Below are 16,396 nucleotides of genomic sequence, written 5' to 3'. Positions count from 1 at the left end.
CTATCGGTCTCTTCATGTACCGCGGCGACATCGGCTGCCAACTTCTTTTTAATTAAATCAGCCTTTAATTCCGCCATCTGTAGCGCTGCCTCATACTCCAACCTCTTTAATTTAGCTATACCGCTAGCGGTAGACCGGCGCGATCGCACAGACGTAGTGTGGGCCGGACGTACATCTGTCGTAGGCGGCTGCGATGGTGGCGTCAGTGCGGAGTCCGAGGTAAACGCGGCGCGGGAGGCTTGTGCCTGTGGCGCGATCGACGGCGCGGAGGACGCGGACATCTGCGTGATTTCTGAAGGCAACGCGAGGGGCTGTTCATATACCCGCGTGGTCTTTTTCTCTGCTTCCGGGGCTTGGCATCTTGTAGTCGGCATCGTGTTCTGGCACTTGCAAGCCCCTAACCTACTGGTCCCTACCTACCTAACCGTCCTTAACAATCCCTTAGAATAACACCAGAGGGGATAGGAGGGTAGGAATTACCCCGCAGTGGTGCGTATGTACAGACGGGGCGCTCAGGGCCGGTTCGGACTTTCCGACCCCTTTGGCAGTGCCTACAGTCCGGCCCCCGCTATACGATACACACGTACAGGCGTAATAGTGCTATTCGGTTGCGCCACGGTAACAAGCAACAACCGGCAGTGACACACCACTCACTGCACCGCTCAATGGCGTTAACCCACACTCCGACCGTTTGACACCGTTAGGTGGTAAGAGATGTGAGCCGCGGACACACCGCTTAGACGTTATCTATCCTATATGGCGTAGACGTTATTTATCCTATCCTCGCTGCACCCTCAAGTTTTCACCTTACGACGGCAGCTAAATTCGGTAAGCTGCTAGCGTCGCACCGTTGGGTGATCTTCCTCGGCGAGGTACGTCGCACCGTTGGGTGATCTTCCGCGGCGATTCGTCGCACCGTTGGGTGATCTTCGGTCTTGATATGCGGCTGCGATGGACCACAAAATTGTGGGGTACACAATTAAAAGATCTTCGATTTTCAAAATATGTGGACTGTATTTCAATTTGTTTCTTATTCTATGGGTCGGCCGGCCGGAGTGGGGTTTTCTTGGTCGTTGCGCCGGCGGTGGTTCTTCGTCGGTGGCGTATGCGTAAGAGAGCGCGATCTTTTTTTTTTTTTTTCGGACTACTCTAATGCTGTTGGCCGTAGCTGGCCTTTACAGCTTCACCGGACGTTATGGGGCGAGTGCAGATGGCACTCCAAACCCGCGGAAGGACTTATGGAGCGGCTGAAGGTCAACTCCTGCCTGACTTTAGTCTGAGGGCACCACTAGGGGTTCGAACCTCGGCTCAAGCCGTCGTAGTTTCGATCCCCGTTTGAATTGGATATTTGTTTGTGACCTTGCCTATCTGATTTACAAGTTTTGTAGTTAAAATATAATAGCCGCTTTGTTTTACAAGATTTTTTTATGCCTTTCGAGAGTCTTTTTTATTAAGATCCGTACTTATTTTTAATTTTAATTAATGGAAAACATAAATTATAAAGTAGGCATAATAATTCATAAAATTGCTCGAAAGACTCCTCAGCTTTATGGTTATTCAATATATCTGAAAAAGTAAGTACTGACAAATAATCGCAGAATTTATTAATATTTTCTAAACTATAATCACGCTTATATTCAAACCAGTTATAATAAGCTTTTTGTTTTCTAATTTTCAGAGTTATGATTTGTGCTGTTTCGTGGTCTGATAGCCCGAGTTTATGTATTTCTGGTTTCACTATTTTAATGTTGCTGGCAATCTGATCAATACATGAATTTAATCTTGTGGGTGCCAAGATGTGAGGATTTACATTGTAGTTGTGTAAGATAGAAAGTAAATCTTTAGCAGATGCATCCTCCCTCAGTAAATTAATGTTCCAGTCACCACAAAACTATTTTCTTATTTTTATATTTCAAACATAAAAAGCACAGTAATTGATCCAATTTTCGTAAAAGAATTCCAACGTGAGCCTTTGTTTGTTTAGGAATCCGATAATATTTATTATAATACTCATACCTACAACCTCAATGCCACAACATTCAAAATAGTAATTTGTGGCTAAATCCGAAATAAAAGGTACAGGTTTGGTTTGAAACATAGTCTTAATTAATATACATGTGCCACCCCTACCTCTATCACGGCAGAATGATGACGCTAATTTAAAGTTTTTTAACTTAATGTTATCCTCCAAACTCTGTTTGACGAATGTCTCGCTAAAGCATATTATATCAACCTCCTTGCCTACCCGTTTTAGTTCTTCGAAAGTTATTTCTAATAGGTCTATTTTGTTACATAATCCCCTAATATTTTGGTTAAAAATTGTCAAGTTATCTGAATCAGTAGCACATGAAAAATTATTATGGATATTTAAAGATAGAACACACGTAGTATTTATACAGGAAGAATTATTTGAATGACACACGAAAAAGATTCATGTTGTCATTATTAATATTATTCAAAGTTTTTAATTTATGGCTACTTTTCAATTTGATTCCATTATCTATAAAGTCCATTTTATATTTCACAAAGCATATAATATCAATAAATTTCTTGGAATAATAATAATCACAATAATTACATAAATCAATCAATGTACAATTAGAATAATTTTTGACAAACAATTTCAATTCATTGTTCAATTTGTTATTGTGCAGATAACGGTTGTTACAAATGTTAAACAATATAATATTGTTATTTTTATATTTAAACAATGTATTACATAGATTTGTCAAAAGTACACAAACGAGATTTACTATATATTATTACTTGTATACACTTGTAAATATACAACTCCACCATACTCTCTAGCGTCGGTTTTATGCGGAACCGTTGTATCAAATTCAACAGTAAAAAAATTCCAAAAATGTTTTCATTCATCCAACATATTCTCTTTTTAAGTCGATACACTAGCTTCATTACCTGCTTTATAGTAGGAACCATCGAGGTCCTCAAAATAGCTAATAACCGCAGACTCTACCTTTTCATTGTTGGCAAATCTTTAGCCGCCACCAAGCCATTTTTTCAAATTTAGAAAAAGTATATAATCCGAGGGAACCAGATCTGGCGAATAGGGTGCGTGAGGAAGCAAGTCGAACTTCAACTCATGGAATTTAGCCAACGCAATGACGCACGTATGGACTGGTGCGTTGTCGTTTTGAAACAACACTTTCTTTTTCATCAGATGGGGCCATTTTTTCTTGATTTCATCACTTAAACGTTACAATAAGACTGCATAATATGCGCTAATGATTGTTTTTCCTTTTTCGAGATAATTGCCCGCTGACTGAACTGTCTTTGTATTCTTTGGAGCCGATTCTCCCTTTTCAGTCCATTGCTTTGATTGCTCATTGGACTCAGGTCTAAAATGATGAACCCATGTTTCGTCCATTGTTATTAAACGACGCAAAAACTCGGCTTTATTGATGCGAAACATTGCCAAAGACACAATGGAAACATTCTCACGACGCTTTTTATTCTCCATTGTGAATAAACGCGGTACCCATATTGCGCACAGCTTTCTCATGTTCAGATTTTCGATCCAAATGCGATGCACAGCACTTTTAGAAATTTAACACATTAAGTCTTTGAAAGGTTGTATTGTCAATTGCAGTAATTGTTTTTTTAAAACTACTTGTATTCATAAGTCAGGTCGGGTACATTTGGGACCACTCGTATATTTTTTTTTTTTTATAACACAGGGGACAAACGAGCACGCGGCTCACCTGATGGTAAGTGATTACCGCCGCCCATGAGCACACGCAATTGAATGAAGGGGAATTTTCTGGAAAATTCCCCAGGGGAATTGCAAGTACGTTGTCGGCCTTTTAAAAAGGAATAAGCTCTTTTCTTGAAGGTTTCAATATCGTATCGGTTCGGAAATACCATTGCTGGAAGGTGATTCCACAATGTGGTTGTGCGAGGCAAAAAGTTTCTAGAAAACCGCACTGTGGAAGACGCCATTCATCCAGATGATCAGGATGGTATTTCAGTTTCTGGCGGGTGGTACGGTGGTGAAACTCAGCAGCTGGTATTAATCCGAACAATTCCTCAGAACACTCCCCGTGATATATGCGGCAGAAAATGCACAGAGATGCAATATCTCGCCGCAAAGCCAATGGGTCGAGTCTGTCACATAGACGTTGATTACCAATGATTCTGGCTGCTCGGTTCTGAATGCGGTCAAATGGAAGTAGCTGGTATTGTGGAGCTCCCGCCCAGAGATGAGAATAGTATTCCATATGCGGCCGGATCTGCGCCTTATATAATTGCAAGCGATGGGCCGCCGTGAAATACCGTCTCACTCTACTGAGCACACCAAGCTTTTTTGAGGCTATTTTAGCCTTGTCCTCCAAATGACCGCAAAACTGAACATCACTGGATATATCAACGCCAAGGACCTCGAGATTTGGCTTCACATCAAGGAGAGTGTCTTGAAACTGAGGAGATACGATAAATGGATTCTTTTTAGCGGTAAACGCGCAAACTTGTGTCTTCTTGGGGTTGAATTGAACACAATTTTCCTGACCCCAAACCGAAACTTGGTGGAGTGAAGTTTCGATTTCGGACACTATAACTTTTGCCTGCGACATATTAGCATGGCCGCTGTACAATGCATCTCCGGTACTGTCATCCGCATAGCAATGAATGTTATTGATTTGTAACATGTCATTGATATGCAGAAGGAACAGAGTCGGAGATAGCACACAACCTTGTGGAACACCAGCATTCACAGTGTGGGTGTGTGTGTGTGGGTCGGAGCAAGAACCATCGACAACAATCTTGATGCTCCGATCAGCGAAAAAGCTGGTGACCCATTTGCATAATTTCGCAGGCAACCCAAAGGATGGTAGCTTTGAAAGAAGAGCTTTGTGCCAAACCCGATCAAAGGCCTTCGCAATATCCAGACTAACAGATAGGGCCTCCCCCTTACTCTCAATAGCCTCTGCCCATCGATGTGTCAAATAAACTAGAAGATCACCAGCTGAGCAACCCTGGCGAAAGCCATACTGACGATCAGAAATCAACTGGTTCACTTCTAGGTATCGTAGGAGTTGACGGTTGACAATCGACTCCATTGTCTTTGAGATAGGGATTTAGGATAAGAAGGTGATAGTTATGGGCCTATAGTCAGCTGGATCTGAGCGATCTCCCTTCTTAGGGATCGGATGAACCAAAGCCGTCTTCCAAAGTTTCGGGATTACACCTGTAGAGTAGCAGTACCGGAAAAGACGCGTTAGTACCGGAGTCAACTCAGATGCACACGTCCTGAGCACAATAGCAGGAATACCGTCAGGCCCACTCGACTTGTGGATATCTAGGGAGAAAAGAGACTTACGTACCAGCTTTTGGGTAAATTTTACCTCTGGCATAGAAGTCTCACACCGCGAGATGACCGGCGGTGATTGTTCCCTATCGTCTAGTGTCGAGTTGGATGCAAAAAGAGACCCAAGGAGATCGGCCTTCTCTTTAGCATGTTGGGCCAACGAGTTATCCTCTCTGCGCAGTGGTGGAAAAAATGACTGATAGAAATTTCCCTGAGCAGCTTTGGCAAGAAACCAAAAAGCGCGGGATCCTGATGGAAGACTGTTCAGTTTCCTACCAATTCTGCTGATGTGCTCCGACTTTGCTGTGGCTATAACTGTTTTGAAGGACCTGGAAGCGGAGCTATACTTCCTCTTAAGGGCACTGGTATCTGGATCACTCGACTTCGCAGCTGCAATCCAGGCACGGAGGCATTCCTGCTTATGGCGAGACGCCGATCTACCGGATCCGCCATACCAGGACTGAGATCTACCACCGACAGGTACCTCGGAATTTGGAATAAACATCTCCATTCCCTGAAGTACTACATCGGTGACAGATTCAGCTATTACATCAGGATCGTCCAGTGCGAAGCAAACTCGCCCCCATGGGTAAGATGCAAAAAAACTTCGCATCTCATCCCAATCTGCCGACTTAAAATGCCAAACACGACGTCGACCAGTAGATCGCGGCAAAGAAGGACGCGTGAGAGGCATTTCGCTCCGTATCAGACAATGATCAGAGGATACCAGTGGGGCTTCAACAGAGATCTGATATCCGTCCGGATGAGAAGTCAGCAGAAGGTCCAACAGTGAAGGTATATGGTCAACAACATCAGGAATTCGCGTAGGCGAGGATACCAGTTGCGTCAAACCATACGCCAAAGCAAAGCCATGAACAGATCTCCCCGCATAGTCGGTGGTACGTCAACCGAGCCATTCGGCATGATGGGCGTTAAAGTCACCTAGAATCACGACCTCAGCGGAGAGAATCTGTTGGAGCAAAAAATCTGTAGCTATTTGGACGTGTTTAATGAGTCGGTCAGTTTCGGTGTTACCGCTATGGGACCTGTATAAGCATGCGTAGATGTGAGGATGGTCATCGCAATCTACACGCAACCATAAAATGGACAGGTCAGTACCTTCAAGTGTACCAAGACGGCGACAGCAAATATCCTCTCTGATATAAGCGCACACACCGGCCCGTGGAATAAAATGGTGTTCCAATCTATATCCACGGTAGGTCAGGTACGAAATTTCGTTGGGACAGGATATTTGCGTCTCCGTAAGGAATACCAAGGCCGCATTCGCCTGGGATAGGTGGGGTTGACCGGCGTTGAGATTGGAATGAATTCCCCTGATGTTGCAAAAACTGACTCTGAGCAAGGGAAACGCCGATGGAGATTTGCTCGGTTTCCTGTTGGCCAAATTGAGCGGAGTATTGAATGAATGAATGAATGAGAAACACTTTATTGTTCCTCTCACAGAAAGAATAATTACATAAATTAATATGTAAATTAAATATGAAAATAATAACAAAATAATTATAATATAGAGGTAACAATGGGCGGCCTTATCGCTAAATAGCGATTTCTTCCAGGCAACCTTAGGATGGAGAGGAGTGATTAGACTGTGTCTGGTTGAGGTATAACAATTAGTTGTTGGATGTACAATTTACATATCATATACACATACATATGACTACATAATAATCATTATATATAAAATATACATACATATATACATATATATATATATATATATATAAATAAATATCCCCTTGGGCACTTTGTGGCTCAGACGTGCCGTATAGGTAGTTTTTTGTTGATCCATTTTCACTTGTTGATCCGGAGGCCTTTTGTTGATCTAATGCCGGCTGACCATATGTAAATGTTGATCCGTTTTGAGCCACAACTGTCACGACGAGTAATAATAATAATTAAGCGATTTATACACGATTTTATACAAATCCACCTTTTTGGCATACGACCACTTCTTGATCCAATTCAAACGGGCCAATCAGGGTGCAGCATTTGCCAAGGGCTTCCTCATTGGCACGTTTGGGCTACTACATTATGGCTACAGTGACTTAATAATGTCTAGCTAGTATTTCAAGAATAATAGTCTATCTAATCTAAATATTTATAGAAATCAGTCTGGAGTAACGTGATTCCAGATCAAACCTCAATACTTGTTATTTTTTGGACGGGAATTTTTCCTTTTGTAACAACGTTACTGAGCGAATGAAGAGAAGACGCAACGGCGGATCCAGGGGGGAGCGTCATGGAGGTCTTGGGAGTCATGGGGGGGTCATGACTCTCCCCCCCCTTACCCCAGGACTTAGGTAGACCACTAATTGAACTAAAAAATAATGAAACAGCAAATTTTTTTGCTGCACGATCGGAGTGTTGGTGCAGTAGTATTAATTATAAATAAACATTGTTACTTAAAATATAATACTTAAAGTACTATAACACTAAAAGCAAAATAAGTATTTTCAAAATACTTTTTCAAAATAAATTACCCTTTGAGTTTTTGTCCAAACCTCAGATATTTTATTTATTTTAGGTATATCAATCATTACATAGTATAGTATAGTATAAAACAAAGTCGCTGTCGCATCTAACAAGTCCATAAATAAAGAAAGAAGACTTTTTGGCTCTGAATATATTTCAAAAATCAATTACTTGTGTTAATCAATTTATATACTCGTTCTTATTTCATAGTACTTGTTTTGATCCGAATATATACAGATACCGTAACGGTCTATTAATTATGAATTTATTATACCTAACCTAGATATTTTATTTTGACGAAACTCCGTGTAGTAGTAGTATCCGATAAGGGTATGCGAACCCTAAGTATTATTTCAAAATGGCCAGTAATTTCGAAGAAATAAGCCTTTGAATTTCAAATAAACTTACCAAACGGACGCTCAAGGTTTCATTCCCGCCATAGAATGTTTTTTATTATTTTTTTTTTGTTTTGACTTTATTTTATATTTTAAATTAACTATTTTAATAATTATTGAATTTATTATTTATTTATTTATAAATAAATAAATAAATAATATGAATTTAATCGAACAAAAAGTTGTCAAGTATTAAATTAATTTTAATTTACATTAACTATTATACTTTCTAAGTTGTAAAGCAGCTAACAATTATAGTAAGATCTTATAAATAATTAACACAACAACATTTCAAATGTATTTTCTTTATTATTACAAAATATTTTTTGTGCATGCTATAATACTTAATGTCACTTAAAATTTAATTAATATTTAACAACGTTTTTATCGATTAAATTCATTTAATTATTAAAATAGTTAATTTTAAATATTACTTTAAAAAAAAAACAAAAAAAAGTCAATGGTAGGAATCGAACACCCCGGGTTCGATTTGTGTTGTATTTGTGTGGTAAGTTGGTACACAGGTACACTCCTAACTAGTAAAATTAATTTAATACTTAACTACGTTGTTCTCGTATAAATTAATTTAATTATTAAATTTTTTAATTCACAAAACACATACATGATTAAATAACAATAGTCAATGGTGGGAATCGAACCCGGGGTGTCTGTGTGGTAAGTTGGTACACAGGTACACTCCTAACTAGTAAAATTAATTTAATAATTAACTACGTTTTTCTCGTATAAATTAATTTAATTATTAAAATATTAAATTAAAAAAAAAACAAAAAGAAGTAAACAACAATAGTCAATGGTGGGAATCGAACTCGGGGTGTGTAAGTTGGTATATAGGTACACTACCAACTAGGTCATTCTGCTTTTGTTCATTCTTGTGAAAAAACTAGTATACATATAAGTTACACGTACAATTTCAAAGGCTTATTTCTTCAAAACTACTGGCCAGTCTGAAATAAAACTTTAGGGTTTGCATATGTAATGTTTGCATATAAAATATGATTAAAGGTTACCAGTGTATTTACACTTTTACTGAACAAACAGAGTTGTTTAGTACTGAAAATATTCTGTGGATATCAATCAATCAATCCATCCATCAATTACTTTCAGTGCACTTATAGCTTTGATCTTTTTCTAATTATTATTATTAAGTTAGTGGTTGAATTTTGCGTAGGGTGTTTTTATACGTTATTTCTAATTTACCATTTATTTTAAGTTTTTTAAACTCTATTCATCGAGGCCAATCTAATGAGTCCAAACACGATATTTCTGCTGTAAGTTTTCGAAGAGTATGTTCATCATCTGATAATACTGGTGCCAGTATGAAGTCAAGGTTAACAGATAACTAATTACTCTTATTTCGTCAAAATCTTTAGATTACTTATAATAAATTCATAATATCGCTACCTATTCGGATCAAAACAAGTATTTTAGGTACTTCATGTACGAGTATATAAATTCATCAACACACAAGTAAATGATTTTTTAAATATATTCAGAGCCAAAAAGTTTTTGTGCATTTAAAAAATTTTGCTGATACGGAGTCACTAATGCAGGAAATTGTTGAAAAAATATATATCGAGTACAGGTACTATCGACGAATACTTTATCTAGGGAACACGCGGGAACGCGGAACGGCAACATGTTGCCGTTCCGCCACGATACCGTTATAGTGGTAGAAAGAGAGAGACAGTGGAATCAGCAAATGTATCTACGGGTCGTGTCTTGATCAAAATAATTGTTCAACTAAGTGCGCGTATATATATATATATATGCACTTGTCTTTAATTCAAAGGAAATATAAATAATGAACGCATCACATTTAACACAGCAATAAGTACGTAATATTATCACATTATCAAACAGTACGTACGTAATATTATCACATGGTAACAGCACGTATTATGGCAAAAATAAACATCGGCTGATTTGAAAAGATTTATTATAGTAATAATAGTAATCTCAGGACAATTCACACAGCTTCATCTAGACCCAAGTTAAGCTAGCTGAACATTGTGTTATGGGTACCAGACAACTGATACAAATACAAAGATTTTTTTCGTAAATTAATATATATTATCTATACATAGAAAACACCCAGACCGTTACAAACAATCATACTCATGAATACAAATGTTTGCAGCGTGCGAGGAATCGAACCCTCGACCACCAAGCAGGAATCAAAGCGGTGTGCTAGCTAAATCGCTAGACTACCGACAACTAGCTGTACACGCGACTTCGTTCGCGTGGAATGTAACTTCTTATATTTTAGAAAAATAAAGTTAAATTCCACACGGACGAAATCCCGTGTACAGCTAGTCATCAATAAAAAAACACGTAGGTATCTCTAATATATTATACACTAGCTATTCCCGCGACTTCGTCCGCGTGGTTTTTAACTTTATTTTTCTAAAATAAAAGTAGCCTAAGTTACTCCTTATTACATCAGCTACCTGTCAAAAAAGGTCCCATCAAAATCGGTCCAGCCATTTCAGAGATTAGCCGGAACAAACAGACAGACAGACAGACAAAAATTGTATAAAAATAAATTTTAGTATATGTACCGTATTTATATTCATATGCTCGTAGTCAAAAACTATTATTTCAATATTATAAACAACAGGCTTCAACATCCTCAAGTACCACAAAAAAGATGTTTTTTCTATCGAATAAACCGTTTTTATTAAAAACAAGCTGTTCCCGCGACTTCGTCCGCGTGGAATTTAACTTTATTTTTCTAAAATAAAAGTAGCCTAAGTTACTCCTTATAAATCGGTCCAGCCATTTCAGATATTAGCCGGAACAAACAGACCGACAGACAGACAGACAAAAACTATAAAAATTGTTAATTTGGTATATATACCTTATATATATTCATATGCATGTAGTAAAAAACGGTTATTTCAATATTACAAACAGACACTCCAATTTTATTTATATGTATAGATGTATAGATTATTATTTATTTATTTATTTATTCATCCAAAATAATACAAATTGTGTAGGATAACGTAATAGTAACATTACAGTAAAATTTTGTCAACAACATAATAGTAACTTAAACATTAAATCTCGGTATATCTATAGACTAGCTGGCCCCAGCGACTTCGTCCGCGTGAAATTTTATTTTATTTTTCTAAAATAACAGTAGCGTAAGTTACTCCTTATTACATCAGCTACTTGCCAAAAAAGTCCCGTCAAAATCGGTCCAGCTATTTCAGAGATTAGCCGGAACAAACAGACAGACAGACAGACAAAACTTGTAAAATATGTTATTTTGGTGTATGTACCGTATTTATATTCATATGCAAGTAGTAAAAAACTGTTATTTCAATATTACAAACAGACACTCCAATTTTATTTACATGTATAGATGTATAGATTAAAAAAAAAGTAACAGTCATAAGGCTAGTCGTATGCCTAATATATATAATAATGTAATAAATTTATATTTACATATATATTTATGATGTATATTGTTATTTTTTTATAGAAATGTATATTTTGCTTATCTTTATTATCTTTATAAATCTTTTTTTGACATTTCTTATTTATATTAGTGCACCGCCAATAATCTTTCGCTGCACCACTCATGGTTGCCTGGTAAATAACGCGGCAAAATATTAAGTCCGCCACATGTACAAATTTTTTTGTGCATTAAAGTTAAAGAAATAAAAAAAATACAATACTGTTTAATAAAAATGCGTATTGTCTAGTGCTTTGAGATGTATCAAAGTAAGGTCAACAGAAAAGTCCGTGATGGTATATGTCTATCTTTTAAGGATAACCAAAAATAACCATTTTTTATCTTTTACATTTTACGGGAATTTTTTTTATCGTATGTTTCCCTTAAAATTATGTAAACAATGTTATTATGTCATAATCTAAAGAAATAATAATATTTTATAGTGATATATCCACTATAAAATACCAAAAAGTAGCAATGTAATTCGTTACGCGCGAATTAGCTGTTATAAGGTCAAAGGTCGGTGCACCCCGCGTATTTGATAAATAGTACTTCTCTGGATGTCTTTAAGAGAAAATGGCAGTATGTACGTGTATATGTACAAGTCCTTAAGTGTTAAGTTTTTCAAATGTACAATAAAGAATAAATATTTTTAAGTACAGTACTTACGTACATTAATATAATACCTACTTTTTACTTGTATCTATTGTTATCAAAATTAAATTATAAGTTCTTAACTTGACCACGACTATGTGACCCTCTCTTGGCGCCAAAACGAGTGAAAAAATGAACAGCATACGACGACGACGCAGTACCTATAGAGTGGAGCAACTGCTTATTCCGTTTTATTCAACTGTTTAGTCCCTCCACCGTTACAATGAATGGAGGCGGATATTACAATGTATGTAGCATTGCGAATATAAAATATCTAGATTAGGTATAATAAATTCATAATTGATAGACCGTTACGGTATCAGAGCCAAAAAGTCTTCTTTCTTTGTTTATGTACTGTTAGATGCGACAGCGACTTTGTTTTATACTACACTATGTAATGATTGATATACCTAAAATGAATAAAATATCTGAGGTTTGGACAAAAAGGTCAATCAAAAGGTACTTTATTTTAAAAAAGTATTTTGAAAATACCTATTTTGCATTTAGTATTTGAAATACAAAACACAAAACTATTTTTGTTTTTAGAGTGACATTTCTATGAATTCACTGTCGATAGCGAGCGGTGCGATGGAAAAAGATAACCGTTTATAAAAATATAATAAGTAGCCCTGGACAATTAACACAGACTGATACTGAACTGATATAAATAGATATTTTTATTTTGTAAATACATATATAATATACATATAAAACACCCAGACCGATGAAAACAATCGATGACCGATGAGTACAAATGTTTGCACCGTGCGAGAAATCGAACCCGCGACCATCGGATGTAAAGCGGTGTGACCACCGAGGCAGTCGAAATATATAAAGTGATCAATACAATTAATTGATTTTTGAAATATATTCAGAGCCAAAAAGTCTTTGTGGATACCAAAAATTTATTTTGGAATTGGACGAATTATTAGTAAAAAATGTGTCGAGTATATCGTACTATCGACGAACGGCTAAATTTTTGGTATACACAAAGACTTTTTGGCTCTGAATATATTTCAAAAATCAATTAATTATGTTGATCACTTTATATACTCGTCCTTACTGCGATACTTATTTTCATCCGAATATATATAGATACCGTAACGGTCTATCAATTATGAATTTATTAATTTACTAATCTAGATATTTTATATTCGCAATGCTCCATACATGCAAGCTCCAGCAACGGTGGAGGCAGGGTGGAGCACCGTACACCTCACCCCGCGCACACAAACAAATTAGAATAAATTAAATTCATAAGATTATTATATATTTCGACTGCCTCGGTGGTCACACCGCTTTACATCCGATGGTCGCGGGTTCGATTTCTCGCACGGTGCAAACATTTGTACTCATAGGTCTGGGTGTTTTATATGTATATTATATATGTATTTACAAAATAAAAATCTCTATTTATATCAGTTCAGTATCAGTCTGTGTTAATTATCCAGGGCTATTTATTATATTTTTATAAACGGTTATCTTTTTCCATCGCACCGCTCGCTATCGACAGTGAATTCATAGAAATGTCACTCTAAAAACAAAAATAGTTTTGTGTTTTGTATTTCAAATACTAAATGCAAAATAGGTATTTTCAAAATACTTTTTAAAATAAAGTACCTTTTGATTAACCTTCTTGTCCAAACCTCAGATATTTTATTTATTTTAGGTATATCAATCATTACATAGTGTAGTATAAAAACAAAGTCGCTGTCGCATCTAACAGTACATAAATAAAGAAAGAAGACTTTTTGGCTCTGATACCGTAACGGTCTATCAATTATGAATTTATTAATTTACTAACCTAGATATTTTATATTCGCAATGCTACATACATTGTAATATCCGCCTCCATTCATTGTAACGGTGGAGGGACTAAATAGTTGAATAAAACTGAATAAGCAGTTGCTCCACTCTATAGGTACTGCGTCGTCGTCGTATGCTGTTCATTTTTTCACTCGTTTTGGCGCCAAGAGAGGGTCACATAGTCGTGGTCAAGATAAGAACTTATAATTTAATTTTGATAACAATAGATACAAGTAAAAAGTAGGTATTATATTAATGTACGTAAGTACTGTACTTAAAAATATTTATTCTTTATTGTACATTTGAAAAACTTAACACTTAAGGACTTGTACATATACACGTACATACTGCCATTTTCTCTTAAAGACATCCAGAGAAGCACTATTTATCAAATACGCGGGGTGCACCGACCTTTGACCTTATAACAGCTGATTCGCGCGTAACGAATTACATTGCTACTTTTTGGTATTTTATAGTGGATATATCACTATAAAATATTATTATTTCTTTAGATTATGACATAATAACATAGTTTACATAATTTTAAGGGAAACATACGATAAAAAAAATTCCCGTAAAATGTAAAAGATAAAAAATGGTTATTTTTGGTTATCCTTAAGAGATAGACATATACCATCACGGACTTTTTTGTTGACCTTATTTTGATACATCTCAAAGCACTAGACAATACGCATTTTCATTAAACAGTATTGTATTTTTTTTATTTCTTTAACTTTAATGCACAAAAAAATTTGTACATGTGGCGGACTTAATATTTTGCCGCGTTATTTACCAGGCAACCATGAGTGGTGCAGCGAAAGATTATTGGCGGTGCACTAATATAAATAAGAAATGTCAAAAAAAGATTTATAAAGATAATAAAGATAAGCAAAATATACATTTCTATAAAAAAATAACAATATGCATACATAAATATATATGTAAATATAACCCATAAATGTATAAATATTATATATAAGTAAATACATAATGATCCGATAATCAAATTATAAGTACAGTCTCAAATTGAAAGTAAGAAAAACAGAAAATATAGAGAGAACTATAGGGATATAACAGAAAGATGTGAAAAAAGGAGAAGGACAGTAAAAAAGTTACAAATTTAAATAATGTTGCCGCAATTTCTGTTTAAATGAATTTATTACATTATTATATATATTAGGCATACGACTATCCTTATGACTGTTACTTTTTTTTTAATCTATACATCTATACATGTAAATAAAATTGGAGTGTCTGTTTGTAATATTGAAATAACCGTTTTCTACTACTTGCATATGAATATAAATACGGTACATACACCAAAATAACATATTTTACAAGTTTTGTCTGTCTGTCTGTTTGTTTGTTCCGGCTAATCTCTGAAATAGCTGGACCGATTTTGACGGGACTTTTTTTGGCAAGTAGCCGATGTAATAAGGAGTAACTTACGCTACTGTTATTTTAGATAAATAAAATAAAATTTCACGCGGACGAAGTCGCTGGGGCCAGCTAGTCTATAGATATACCGAGATTTAATGTTTAAGTTACTATTATGTTGTTGACAAAATTTTACTGTAATGTTACTATTACGTTATCCTACACAATTTGTATTATTTTGGATGAATAAATAAATAAATAAATAATAATCTATACACTATACACATAAATAAAATTGGAGTGTCTGTTTGTAATACTAAAATAACCGTTTTTTACTACATGCATATGAATATATATAAGGTACATATACCAAATTAACAATTTTTATAATTTTTGTCTGTCTGTCTGTCGGTCTGTTTGTTCCGGCTAATATCTGAAATGGCTGGACCGATTTATAAGGAGTAACTTAGGCTACTTTTATTTTAGAAAAATAAAGTTAAATTCCACGCGGACGAAGTCGCGGGAACAGCTTGTTTTTAATAAAAACGGTTTATTCGATAGAAAAAACATCTTTTTTGTGGTACTTGAGGATGTTGAAGCCTGTTGTTTATAATATTGAAATAATAGTTTTTGACTACGAGCATATGAATATAAATACGGTACATATACTAAAATTTATTTTTATACAATTTTTGTCTGTCTGTCTGTCTGTTTGTTCCGGCTAATCTCTGAAGTGGCTGGACCGATTTTGAGGGGACCTTTTTTGACAGGTAGCTGATGTAATAAGGAGTAACTTAGGCTACTTTTATTTTAGAAAAATAAAGTTAAAAACCACGCGGACGAAGTCGCGGGAATAGCTAGTGTATA

The sequence above is a fragment of the Achroia grisella genome, unplaced genomic scaffold, assembly GCF_030625045.1.
Source record: "Achroia grisella isolate CSIRO2021 unplaced genomic scaffold, CSIRO_AGI_Agris_v1 utg1455, whole genome shotgun sequence".
NCBI lineage: Eukaryota > Metazoa > Arthropoda > Insecta > Lepidoptera > Pyralidae > Achroia > Achroia grisella.
The sequence above is the reverse complement of the archived record's forward strand: the minus strand, read 5'-3'. Positions refer to the sequence as shown.